Raw genomic sequence first — 13540 nt, 5'->3', positions numbered from 1 at the left:
AATTTCTAAATCTGGACCAGCCAGATGGATAGTTAAGTGCATTCAGATATGTTATCTTAAGGCAAAACGCACTTTAACAGTTCCCCCAAGAGCGCATTCTACACGCAAAATGGGGGCATCCATGGCTTTCCTGGGAAACATTCCTCTAGAAGAAATATGTAAAGCAGCCACGTGGACAACCATACATACTTTCACAAAACACTATTGTGTTGATGTACACTCCAAACAGCAAGCTGCTGTAGGACAGGCTGTTCTAAAAACTCTGTTTCAGACTGCTGCAGCTGGCACAGGTAGCCACTGCTAAGGGAGAGACTGCTATACATTCTATGAACAGATATGAATTCAGCAGCCCACATGCCTCGAGCGGAATATGCTACTTACCAGTATGCATCTGTTCTTGGCATGTCGGGCTGCTGACATTCATATCGCCCACCCTCCTCCCCGGTGCCTGTCGCAGCTGTAGCATTCATTCTAACTCACACTTTCTTGCATGGACATCTCTTACTGTACAATACTCCATCTCTGCCACAATGGCGAAAAACAATCTAAGGATGGAGAGGATGCCAATGCGCACTGTAGTCCAGGGGAGGAGCCATCTATCTCGTGATACTTCGAAGACTCTTCCAGGACAACAATGTGCAATCATCCGGACCCAACACTAGACAGCGATCTATGCACAGATATGAATGTCAGCAGCCCTACATGCCAAGAACAGATGCATACTGGTAAGTAGCATATTCCTTCCGCCTCCACATCGAAGCCGAAGGATCCAAAAACACCTTCCAAGGCTCCGGAGCAGAAATCCAAACCTTGCTTGGACTCGAAAAGATCGGCACCGAAAGCATCTACCGAAGAAGAAGAACTTTTTCGACCGGATCCTATCGATCCGAATAAAAAAACACTCCACATAGACACTAAAACCGGACATGTGTCTACTGTTCCACCCAAGAAGAGGAAACTATATATACCAGGCATTCCTGCAGTGCCTGTTAAGAAACAAAACTGTGCTACTAAACCTATACAACCCTCTTCTCCTGTTCCTCGTACCATCCTATCTCTCCTCCACACTCTCCTACACTTCCACCAAACTCACCATTACCACAGGTCGATGATGATTTATGGGATGGGGGAGGCAACAATGACCCTTTTACAGACCCTGATACCAACACAGACGTACCACAGGACGACTGGGACGATTACGACGACCCGTCGACCCTCCAGACCTCAGTGATCCCCAGGCATACCCAACAAAGCCATCTCCCCCAGATGACAATATTGGTTTTAGTCAGTTGGTAAATAGGGCAGCTACATACCATGGTGTTTCAATGCATTCAGACACTTTTGAGCAGTCAATAAAGAATGTACAAACCCTGCCAATATTAAAAGGTGTCCTTAAACATGCCCCTGACATATTTAAAGACCCTGTTAGGGCTAGAATTCTCAATCTGAGAATTGACAAAAAATATATACCTCTCAATGATCCCGCCTATATCAAAAGTCAACTCCCTTAAGATTCCCTGGTGGTACCTAACGCTAGAAAACTGGTTAATTCTCAGACCTCTGGTGAGGCACCACCTCCGGACAAGAAGTATAAATTATTAGCTGCTTCCGGCAAACGAGTTGCTGCTCAAGCAGCTAATCCCTGGCGGATAGCCAACACACAAGCATTACTTGCTAGGTATGATAGGGCTCACTATGACCAACTAGAAACCCTATTGCAACATTTACCAGATTAATACAAGACCAAGGCCAATGATCTCATCCAAGAGGGTAAATTAATAACCAATGCATCAATCAAGTGTGCCCTTGATGCAGCAGAGACCGCCTCTAGGGCATTTAACACTAGCATGTTCTCAGAAAACATGCTTGGTTGAGGATAGTTGTTTGTACCTCATATTTGAAGCCAGAAATGTGCAACCAGGTGTTCAATCAGCCACAACTTTTTGGACCGGCTGTAGACACCACTCTGGAAAAAATAAAAAAGGACCCGGAGACTGCTAAGTCCATGGGAGCATTACAGTCTCCATCCACACGTGGTTCCTTTCACCGCTATTTCTACAGAGGATAATCCAAGAACATTGGTACAGACACTACTTCCTCTTCATACAAAAACACCACACAAACATCTCCCAGTAGGGGATATTTTAGAGGTGGATACAGGGAAAGTAACAACAAAGGGAGAGGTCGAGGTAACAACAACACTCGCACCTCCTCCGCCAGTAAGCAGTGACTTTCCTCCAGCCCATTCCACTCCGGTCGGAGGGAGACTATCACAGTTCCTACCTGTATGGAATTCCATCACTATGGACAAGTGGGTAAGACATATTATCAAGTATGGTTACTGCCTGGAACTTTCTGCTACTCCCCTCAACTTACCACCCAAACAGCGTCCAATGTCCAGGGAACATCTAACACTCCTCAAACAAGAAGTTCTTTCACTGCTTCAAAAGTACTCAATAGAACCAGTTCCCATAGAACATCAAGGAACAGCTGTTTACTCCCTGTATTTCCTAATCCCCAAAAAAGACGGGACTCTAAGACCAATACTGGACCTCAGACCTCTCAATTTCTACATTCAATCAGATCATTTTCACATGATCACTCTTCAGCAGATTCTTCCACTGCTTCAAAGAGGCGACTTCCTTGACACACTAGATCTCAAGGACTCCTACTTCCAAATTCCCATTTACCCTGCTCACAGGAAATACCTAAGATCCACAGTGGACGGCCAGCTTTATCAGTTCAAGGTCCATCCATTTGGGGTGACCACAGCACTCAGGGTGTTCACAAAGTGCCTTGCAGTAGTAGCAGTGCACTTAAGAAGGCAGCAAATCTACGCATATCCACATACCTGGACGACTGGCTCTTAAAAGCCAAGTCATACTTCAGTGTGTTCATCACACTTATCAAATGATCCAGCTATTACACGACTTAGGGATCACACTAACCTACACCAAGTCACACCTTCAACCCTCCTACGTACATCAGTATCTATGAGCTACAATGGACACTTGCAAAGCTCTGGCATACCCCAATCCAGCCAGAATAGCCAGCATGCAAACCCTCATCACCAAGTTTCAGCCTCAACACTCTCTCTAAGCACAAGTGTTTATGCAGCTAATAGGGATGATGGCCTCTTGCATTTTCATCGTACCTCACGCAAGACTTCAGATGCGCCCTTTGCAAGCATGTTTGGCATGTCAGTGGAATCAGGCTCAGGGACAACTTACAGATCTGGTGTTTTATAGACAGCCAAACACATCGCTCTTTGCAGGGGTGGAACACACAAAACCTTTCCAAAGGACAGCCGTTCCTAGAGCCAGTTTCACAAATAGTGCTAACAACAGACGCATCACTCACAAGTCCGGGAGCCCATTTCCTAAATCACACAATTCAGGGCACGTGGACTGCTCAACAAAAAGCACTCCACATCAATCACCTAGAACCACTGGCAATATTTCGAGTTCCAAGTACATCTTCTCAACAAGGCTGTCTTAGTCCCGATGGACAATATGACAGCAATGTACTACATACAAAAGCAAGGAGGAACACATTCTTTGCAGCTGTCTCACCTAGCGCAAAGTATATGGAGGTGGGCCATTACATAAAACATATATCTCCTGGCAGAACATCTTCCAGGAGTAAACAATCAGATGGCGGATCTGTTAAGTCGTCAGACACGAATGGGAACTTCATCCACAAGTCCTTCAACCTTTCTTCCAAATGTGGGGCCAACCAGACATAGATCTGTTCACCACACACTTTAACGCAAAATGCCACACCTTTGCTGCCATGTTCCCAAACCCATTGTCCAAGGGCAATGCAATATTGATGAACTGCGTACGCTTTTCGGCTACTCCCACTCATCCCACCAGTAGTACGCAAGTTCAAACTGCAGTCTTTCAAGATGATCCTGGTTGCTCCCACATGGGCAATGCAACCATGATTCACAACACTCCTCGAACTCTTAATAGTTCCACACCAAAAACGACATCTGACGCAGAACCCTGGAGAGATAAGGCACCCACATCCAGCACAATTGAATCTAGCAATCTGGCTCCTGAAATCTTGGAGTTCGGTTACCTGAACCTCCCACGGACTGTATGAATATTAGTAAAGAAGCCAAACGCCCCACTACTGGAGCTTGCAATACAGCTAATGGAAAAGATTTGTCATTTACTACTATAACAACAAAATTGACCCATTAGATGCTTCAATTCAGAACATTATTTGCTATTAACTACATCTACAAAGATGACGTTTTGCATACTGATCAATCAGATTACATATAGCTGCTCTTGCAGCCTACTTACAAAACAGGCAACATTTGTCATTGTTTAGGGTACCTGCTATCAAAGCCTTCATGGAAGGCCTTAAAAGAATAATTCCAACCAGACTGCTACCATCTCCAGTGTGGAACCTAAACATTGTTCTTACTGGGCTCATGGGTTCCCCGTTTGAGGCTTTACGCAAATGCGAATTAAAATTCCTTACATGGAAAGTAGCTTTCCTTAACGCAATCATCTCAGGAGAGTAAGAGAGATTCCGGCTTTAACCGTACAAGAAGCTTTTTTAGAAATACATCGCAACAAAGTGGTTCTTAGAACAATCCCAACATTTCTTCCAAAGGTGATTTCTCCATTCCATCTTAATCAATCAGTAGAGTTACCAGTATTTTTCCAAAACCCTGATTCTGTAGCAGAAAGAGGTCTTCACACGCTTGATGTCAAAAGAGCTTTACTTTATTACATAGACGGGGACTAAAGCCTTTAGGAAAACAAAACAACTGTTTGTGGCTTTCTCACCACCTCATAAAGGCAACCCAATTATCAATGCTGGATTTGCCAGGTAGATAGTAAAATGCATTCAAATATGCTATCAGAAAGCAAAATGCATATTAACAATTCCCCCTAGAGCGCCCTCAACACGCCAACTAGGGGCTTCCATGGCATTCTTAGGGAACATTCCCCTAGAAGACATTTGTAAGGCAGCAACATATTCTACCACATACACCCTCACCAAACACTATTGTGTAGATGTACAGGCAAACACTTTTTCAAACCACTGCAACAGATACAGGCAACCACCGCTAGGGGAGACACAGCTGTACAGTCTATGCACAGAGTGTGAATTCTGCGACTCATATGCCTCGAACAGAAAATGCTACTTACCAGTATGCATCTGTTCTTGGCATGTATAGCTGCAGAGATTCACACGCCCCCACCCCCACCTCCCCGGAACCTGTATCTGTTCCAGTGTTATCTTATATACATTCTCATGGACATCTCTGTTTCTTATAAACTCCATCATTTCCCTTCTTGGGGAAAAACAATCTGAGTATGGAGTCGATGCCCATGCGCACTATCGTCCAAGGGAGGAGTCACCTATCTTGTGACTACAAAAGACTTCTTATAAGACAACAACAAGGTGCAAGCATCCGAGCCCCACACCAGATGGCGATCTATGCGCAGAGTGTGAATCTCTGCAGCTCTACATGCCAAGAACAGATGCACACTGGTAAGTAGCATTTTCCTTCCTACAGGTAGCGGAGATGCCAAGGAAAACTAGAGAAACAAAGGTGATAAACCCCCTCTTGGCTCTCCATGACCTGGATGGGGTAGCTGGAACAAAGAGGGTTTTATAGCTACCCAGGTGATAATTATTGTCTACAGCCCAAGTTTTTCAACTTGGGCATCAGAACTCTTAACAAGGGCCAACCATTCGGTGTTCTAAATCTTACTTTCCAGCCCCGCGATATTCTAAGAAGAAATTTACACCCTCCATTCACACTCGATACCTGTTCTGGGGGCTATACATTTCCCTGGGATGCAGGTGCCACAGGGTCCGAGGGACCCACACATTGTCAATCTCAATCTTTTTTAAATTATTTTTTTTTAAATAATTTATTTATTTCCATATCAAATAAAGGAAAACCATAAAGGGTTACAATCAATTTGGCAATAACATTGACAGACACATCAGACCGAGGCTGCTATAAAATGTAGACTATGCATATTATTCTCAGTAATAATCATTATCCCCCCCGACATACGTAGCATTTCCCCACAAATCAGTTTGCCATGTGAAATGTGATACATTCTTTATCAGCGTGTAGCTCTCCTGCCAGTTCGTCCCAAGCCAGTCCACCAGACCACTGTCTCGAAACTAGTGTGATTCCCTACAGAGAGTGTGACATCACACCATACAATGAGAGGCACTGAATGCTATTGTTACCCAGTCAATTCTCCTACATCGTCAATGCCAGTATGTTACGTACATGTCTTGTGTTGTCCTCCCGCGCCACTACGGCGCCCACCCCTGCACGCTCTCCGCCTCCAATTCAGATTGTGTACCGTCGGTGTCATCATCGTCGGCCACAGGCCCCCTCTCCAGGTACAGCGCTCAGTAGTTCTTCAGCCGATTACGAGGGGGGTAACAATTCGCTGTACAATCCTGTTTGCGTGCAGCAATATATCATGTCCCTGTTCCATCTATTTAGTGTCGGAGAAGGCGCAAAGCGGAATGGCTGGCTAGTGTGGCAGCTCCACCGGCCAGGTTGGAAAAAGCGACCTGGCCGATATCACCAACTTTAAGGACACCTAAATACGCTCAAAGTATAGAAATGGCCATCGGAATATAGCGGCAAGATAATGTGAGCTTTGCGGCGCTGAAAGTGCACTGTGGAGACGCTAAAAGGTGCCCGACATCGGAACAGTGTGGCGCGAGACGCAACTTTTCCAAGATTGCGGCGTCCAACTGATGAGCTCCGGAGGACCGCAAATGCCGTGTAATCGACACTCTAATAGCTTGCCAGGTAAAGAGGATGTAGCGCGATTTCCAATGTACTGCCTGACATGCTCGCATAATTAGTGGCTATAGTAGGGGATATAGAGATACGCAGGCAACAAGGTTAGGCTCGCGATTGTGAGTCAGAGACTTAAAATGGCGGCGTCCATCGGCTGATTTGCTTGCTGACAAGCGTGGACTGAGATTGTGACGAGCTGGCGCTCCGATGGCCATATGATACTATGCAATATCTATGATGCTAACTATTGGATGTGTCATTGTGCAAAAAAGGGAATTATGAACATATTGTGCAGCCTAGTACCACACTGCGGTTCAACAGCAATACCCCATAAACCAAACTGTTTGCAAGATGTCACAATGTAATATATGGCGCATTATCCTATGCAACTGGAGAGAAATCTGACTGCTGAAGCCTCCAACTGATGCTAAGACTATCAGGTCCAGGCAGATTCCAACTGCGACACGGTAATGCGGATTGGCGTGCTTTACCACTATCAAGATGGCGACACCCACGGATCTGTGGTAACTACACAGTGCACAATATGTGAGACGGGTGACACCTCACAGTGGTAGATATCTGCTGCGGCTGGTATAAAGAAAGCTAAATATCTGGCTTAATACATGCGGGCACTTCATAACTGGCACAACACGATCAGACTCATAATTGTAGGGCATAACCACTAAGGCAGGAAGTCAAGATCGCAGCGACGGACGGACTGGCTGGATATGGACAAACTGCACTCATTGCCTGAGCAGATTCTACACTTGTGCGCTGCACTGGATTACTAATGAACGCATAAATGTGTGTTGAAAGGCAAAGGTAGCACTTCTAAATTGGGCGATACTGACTCCTACCAAAGGACCTTCAGACACTAGAGATCTCCGTACAGGGACAACTGATCACGCGGTGGTTGGCACACGTCACAGGTGTTTCCAAGTGGTGTGCCGCGGACGACCACTCCACGGCAGGTACGGACATTAAGCGATCTTCTGTGCCACCATGGGTAAACCAGAGAAGCAGCAAACTAAACTACAATTCGAGTCTAAAAAGCCAGCAAAAAAACAAAATGGCAGCATCAGACGTGGACTCAGACGCAGAGGGTGGGACACGAACAAACATGGAAGGCGTATTGCAGGCTATCCAGTAAAGCCTACAAGATATCAATGGAAAGTTAGACACCATCACCCTACGGGTAGATAATATGGCTGCGAAGCTGGACAAACATGGCGAGCGCCTAGTAGAAGCTGAAACTAGCATATCTGCTGTGGAGGATGAAGCACATGGCACAACCACAAAATGTAACGAAATGGAAAAAGTCTTGGAAACCATACGTAATAAAGCGGAAGATTTGGAAGCGCACTCGTGCAGAAATAACGTGCGAAAAGCTGGGATCCCGGAGTCCGCAAACACGGGCAAAATGGAGACGTATGTAAAGGACCTGATCCTGGAAGTGTTTGGCGTGGAGCAACTCTCATCTGTCTTCCTAATTGAACGTGCGCACAGAACTTTAGCCCACGACCTAAGCCGGGTACCACTCCCCGTCCTATAGTAGCACGAGTGCTGAACTATAGCGATAGGGATGTAATCCTACGAATGGCACGTGAAAAAGAAATGATAACCTACAAAGGCAACAAACTGGAATTTTATCCAGATTTTACAATGACAGTCCAACTTGCAAGAAAGGAGTTCAACCCAGTGAAAAAGAAGGTAAGAGATATGGGAATCGAATATGCAATTTTATACCCAGCCAAACTAAAAGTTACCCATGCTGGTCGAACCAACATTCTTCTAACGCCAAAAGCCACACAGGACTACCTGAAAGGCCTCAACAAGAAGCGGAAAGAAAACCTCAGAGGAGATCAGCAGCAGGACTCGGAGTGAAAGGTAGCTGAATATTGTCGACACCTGACTTACAGAAGGTACATTTTTGGAGAATGTGCAGCATTGAGACTCGGAGTGTTCAACATGCATGGTGTCCACGTTGCGACGGTAGGAACAGTACTACATCTATGTCTGACAGCACTGGACACAAGGATGAACTAGAGACAAGAACGGTTGTCAAAACTCCGTATGCTGTATATAGACACATGGCTAGCGACATATGCACAAGGTTGCCGACGACGGCGAGCCATTACCTCCTAGCTATATGTTGCTGTGAGATGGTTGGTGCGCTGCAGCACATGTATGGTTTGGACTGCTGAAAGGCCGAGAGGACGACGCTAACATGATGGCGATTGATAAGTATATGTTCCCATGCACTAACTGCACCACTAATGTTTGAAGTAAGTTACAAATGCTAGATTATGGATATTCTCTCTCCCATGTATAGCGTGTAGCTGGCCGCATGAGGTTATATGACCATGACTACTGAAATGTTGGGCACAAGAAAACTGTTGTTATTAACCTGGAATGTACGAGGCCTGAACTCCCCAAAAAAGATACGTCAGGTATTAGCATATCTGGATCGTCACAGTGTAGATATAGCTCTCCTCCAAGAGGCACACTTAGCACAAAAAGGTAACAACACAATGGGGAACCGCTGGGCAGAATCCATGCACATGTCATCATACTCGTCTTACGCTAGGGGTGTCATCATCCTGGTGAGAAAAGGCGTACAGTTTAGCTAAGACACTACTGACACAGATGGAACGGGTCGCTATGTAATCATAACAGGCACTATACGGGGCCACAAACTCGCTATAATTAATACATACGGACCTAACATTGACGACTCTGACTTTTATGGCACTCTAGAGAAGAAACTATGCGCACTACAAGATGTCCAGATAAACTGGGGAGGTAACTTCAATGTAGCATTGAAAAACGACAAAGACCGCTCAGGGGTGACACATGAACCGCATAGGCGAGCGTAATGTAAACTGTCGGACATTATGTCTATACATCAGCTTAATGATGTCTGGAGGGCCCAAAACCCAGAGGCACTGGAAGCCACGAATATATTGGCCGCAAACAACAGTTGGTCTTGTATTGATTACTGGTTAGTTTCCAATGAGGTCATGTTATGGACAAACACGGTGACACACCTGGCAAGGACACTATCGGACCATAACCCGGTAAGGCTAACATTAACGATACCCCAATACACACCACCACCGTACAGTTGGCGCTTCAATGCGAAGGCATTGCTGGACCCAATATATAAAGACACAATTGATCAGGCTATAAAATACTATTTTGAGCTTAATCTATCTAGCACGGACAACCCTGGGCTGCTGTGGGAAGCATTTAAAGCCACCATCAGGGGCACATGCATAAGCACCACTACAGGCATACTGAGGGATATTAGGAGGCAAATTGCATTGAGAGACGAAAAATTGTGTGCGTTGGAACTAGAATATGATAAAACGGGTTCTGCTAAGATATATTAGAGTCCCTTACATTTGAGTCCTACTAACTGAATATCAGGATTACGCAAATGACGAGCTCAAATATGTACAGGAAAGGAAAATAGCACCTGCATACGGGGAGGGCGGGAGACCTGGCGACCTGGCAAAGCATTAGCTGAGAAAATATGCTCTGGCCATGCTCCTCAGGTGGTGACCATGATCAGGGATGCTAATGGTGACCAGAAATATGGCACACAAGCTATATTGCAAGAATTTATGACTACGTATGGGGACCTCTGCACAGCGCAACAAACGACAACATCTGTAGGGATTTTAGAATATTTGAAAGATGTGACCATAGCGTGGTTGTCTGACACGCAGAGGAAATACTTGGCACTGCCTATCACGGTAGAAGAGGTGACAGAAACTATCAAGTCATTGCCGAACGGCAAAGCTCCGGGCCCAGACGGGTTTATCTGCAAGTTTTATAAAACATTCGCGGATAGACTGGCGCCTCACCTGGTGGCATTATATGGGGACGCACACGTAAAGCAGATCTTACCATGGACACTACGAGAGGCTTTAATAATCACACTCCTGAAACCCAATAAAGATCCGGAGTATTGCGAATCCTACAGGCCACTATCTCTCATAAACGTAGACACTAAAATATTAGCCAAGCTCTTGGCCGCTAGACTCCAACCCCTACTACATGGTTTGATTTTGCCGGATCAATCTGGCTTTATCCCGGCCAGATCCACAGCACATAATAAGCGAACGCTCTTCGCGCTATCCCACTATCTGCTCCCAGACACCAAAGCAGCCGCGATATTACTAGACGCAGCCAAAGCGTTTGACACCATAGAATGGAACTACCTGCATACAGTCCTGCTACGGATAGGCTTTCCCCCCATGTTTTTACAGTGCTATATACAGCCCTGATGGCAAGGATTAAAGTAAACAGATACCTTTCGGAACCCATAGCTATAACCAGGGGGGCGAGACAGGGATGTCCACTCTCACCCTTATTATTTGCAATAGCGCTAGAACCCTTAGCCTGTAAAATAAGACAGCACCACCATTACTCAGCATTGCAGTTCCCACAAAGACCCCTTCATATCTCACTATATGCGGACAATATGGTGCTATATGTTAGAGATTTGAGCATAAATTTAAACCCCCTTCTCCGTGACTATATAAAATTCGGACAATATTCAGGCTTAAAAATCAACTGAGCTAAATTCTTTATCCTACCACTAACAGACACCACAGGACCACATGCGCTGGGTTATCCGCTGGAATGGCAGGAAGACCCGATTAAATATATGGGGGTTTGGTTCCATTGAGACCCAGAGGTAGTGATTCGAACAAACTACGGTAGAACAAAAGACACATTAAAGGTAGAACAGATCGATGGATTCAATTACCTCTGTCACTAGCAGATAGGCTAGCAATAGTGAAAATGGTGGTCCTCCCAAAACTGCTGTATCTATTTAATAAAATTCCAATTCAGCCTCCAGCAGAAATTTTTAAGAGAATAACTACTATGGTGCTCAAACTTATTTGGGCAAACACTCAGGCCAGAATCAAGCTATGTAATATGACACTGCCTTACTCGCAGGGAGGATTTCAGGTACCAGACTTTCTACTCTATTATTTATGGGCTCAGGCGCAATATGCACACTTTTGGTATCATAAAATGCCACATATCACCCATGTTGCGATTGAGGAAGGGGACGCGGTGCCAGTGCCATTAGATGCTGTTATAACACACACTAGACCTTCACTGCACTGTAGAGATATAAACACAATAGATACCACGAACAAGGCATGGCAAAGAATCGGCCGTAAAGCCAACAAATTGCCCCTCTACGCCCAAGCACTGCTACTACATAATCATCCGGAGTTAACGGTCACCCAAGAAGAAGTGGGGATGAAACTGCTGCAACAAGCTGGCATTGACCACATGGGGGATCTGTATGTTAACGGTAGATTTAAGATGATTGAAGACCTGACATATATCAGTAACCAAACATTGCTCTTCACATTCACCTATTATAGATTGCAAAGGGCGATTAGGAAACTGTACCCGACGTATCCAGAGGAACCACCACAGTTAGAACTACTTATTACAACCCCAAATCCTCAGCACATGGTATCTAGGCTCTACACCAAACTACAAGACGAATGGGCGGGTAACACAAAAGTAGCAATGGAAAGATGGAATGAAGGTCTGGAATTGCCACTCACAGAGGAGGAATGGTCCACAACATGCACTTTGATAGGCCTACTCACGCCGAATGGCAATTTGAGATTGCTACATTATAAGTATTTACATCAGACATATCACACCCCAGCTAGGCTGTGCTAGAGTCCAGATGCCAAAGATGTAACATGGACAACGCAGATTTTTTGCATCTCGCGTGGTCATCCACAAAAGTGGCGCAATATTGGGAAGAAGTCACTCAGATATTGGCGGAAATGCTGGGTACTGTGGTTGATTGCTTGATACGGATATGTTTGTTGGGTCTGGTGACGCATGTAAAGGCAATGAAAAAAAGAAATTTTGTGTAATAGCACTGTTAATGGCCAAGAGGCAGGTTTCGATATGCTGGGGAAGCAGGAAAGCTCCGACGGTGAAGCAATGGTTGAAAGACCTGACGTATTGTAAGGACACCTTGCAAACATACGAGGAAGAATTACCAACCAAATCGAAGCCCAAGGATTATTGGACATTACTAATCGCATATTTGCAGATCCATCCAGTAGACCAAAATGTACAGTAATTATGATGTATAAGTATACCCAAAAGACTTTTAGAAATGTACGGATTTGTGCACAGGATGTTGTAGTGCAGTGGTCAATGTTGTTTTGTTTTGTTTTTTTGTATTTTCTCAAAAGCTTGAACATTTTCTATCTTGAAAATACCAGTAAACAAAGTTAACACAAATCTATTTAGTGTCAGAACGGACCCTCTCATCCAAGTGAGGGCTACGCACCTCTTGGCCACCAGGAAGGCAATATCCACCAGACGACGAAGTTCCGGCACGATATCTTTGGAATATCCCAGCAACGCAAGCAACGGTTGAGGGGACAACGATAAGTCAGTGACCCTGTTTACCTCTGTAAACTGTGTGCCAAAAATCCGCTACTTTCGGGCATAGCCAGGCAAGGTGTAAGAAGTCTGCAGAGTGCACCCTGCATCTTTCACAGCCCGAGTGTCTCGTAACCCATATCTGTACAAGCGCTCAGGAGAGTAGTATACCCTATTAAGGAATTTAAAATGCAGTAGCCGGTGGCGGCCGTTAAGGGACACTCTTCTGGCGTTGGCACAGCAGTATCTCCATTTGTCCTCAGGAAGATCGATCTCTAAATCCGCCTGCCA

The sequence above is a fragment of the Lissotriton vulgaris genome, chromosome 1_1, assembly GCF_964263255.1.
Source record: "Lissotriton vulgaris chromosome 1_1, aLisVul1.2, whole genome shotgun sequence".
Lineage (NCBI taxonomy): Eukaryota > Metazoa > Chordata > Amphibia > Caudata > Salamandridae > Lissotriton > Lissotriton vulgaris.
The sequence above is the reverse complement of the archived record's forward strand: the minus strand, read 5'-3'. Positions refer to the sequence as shown.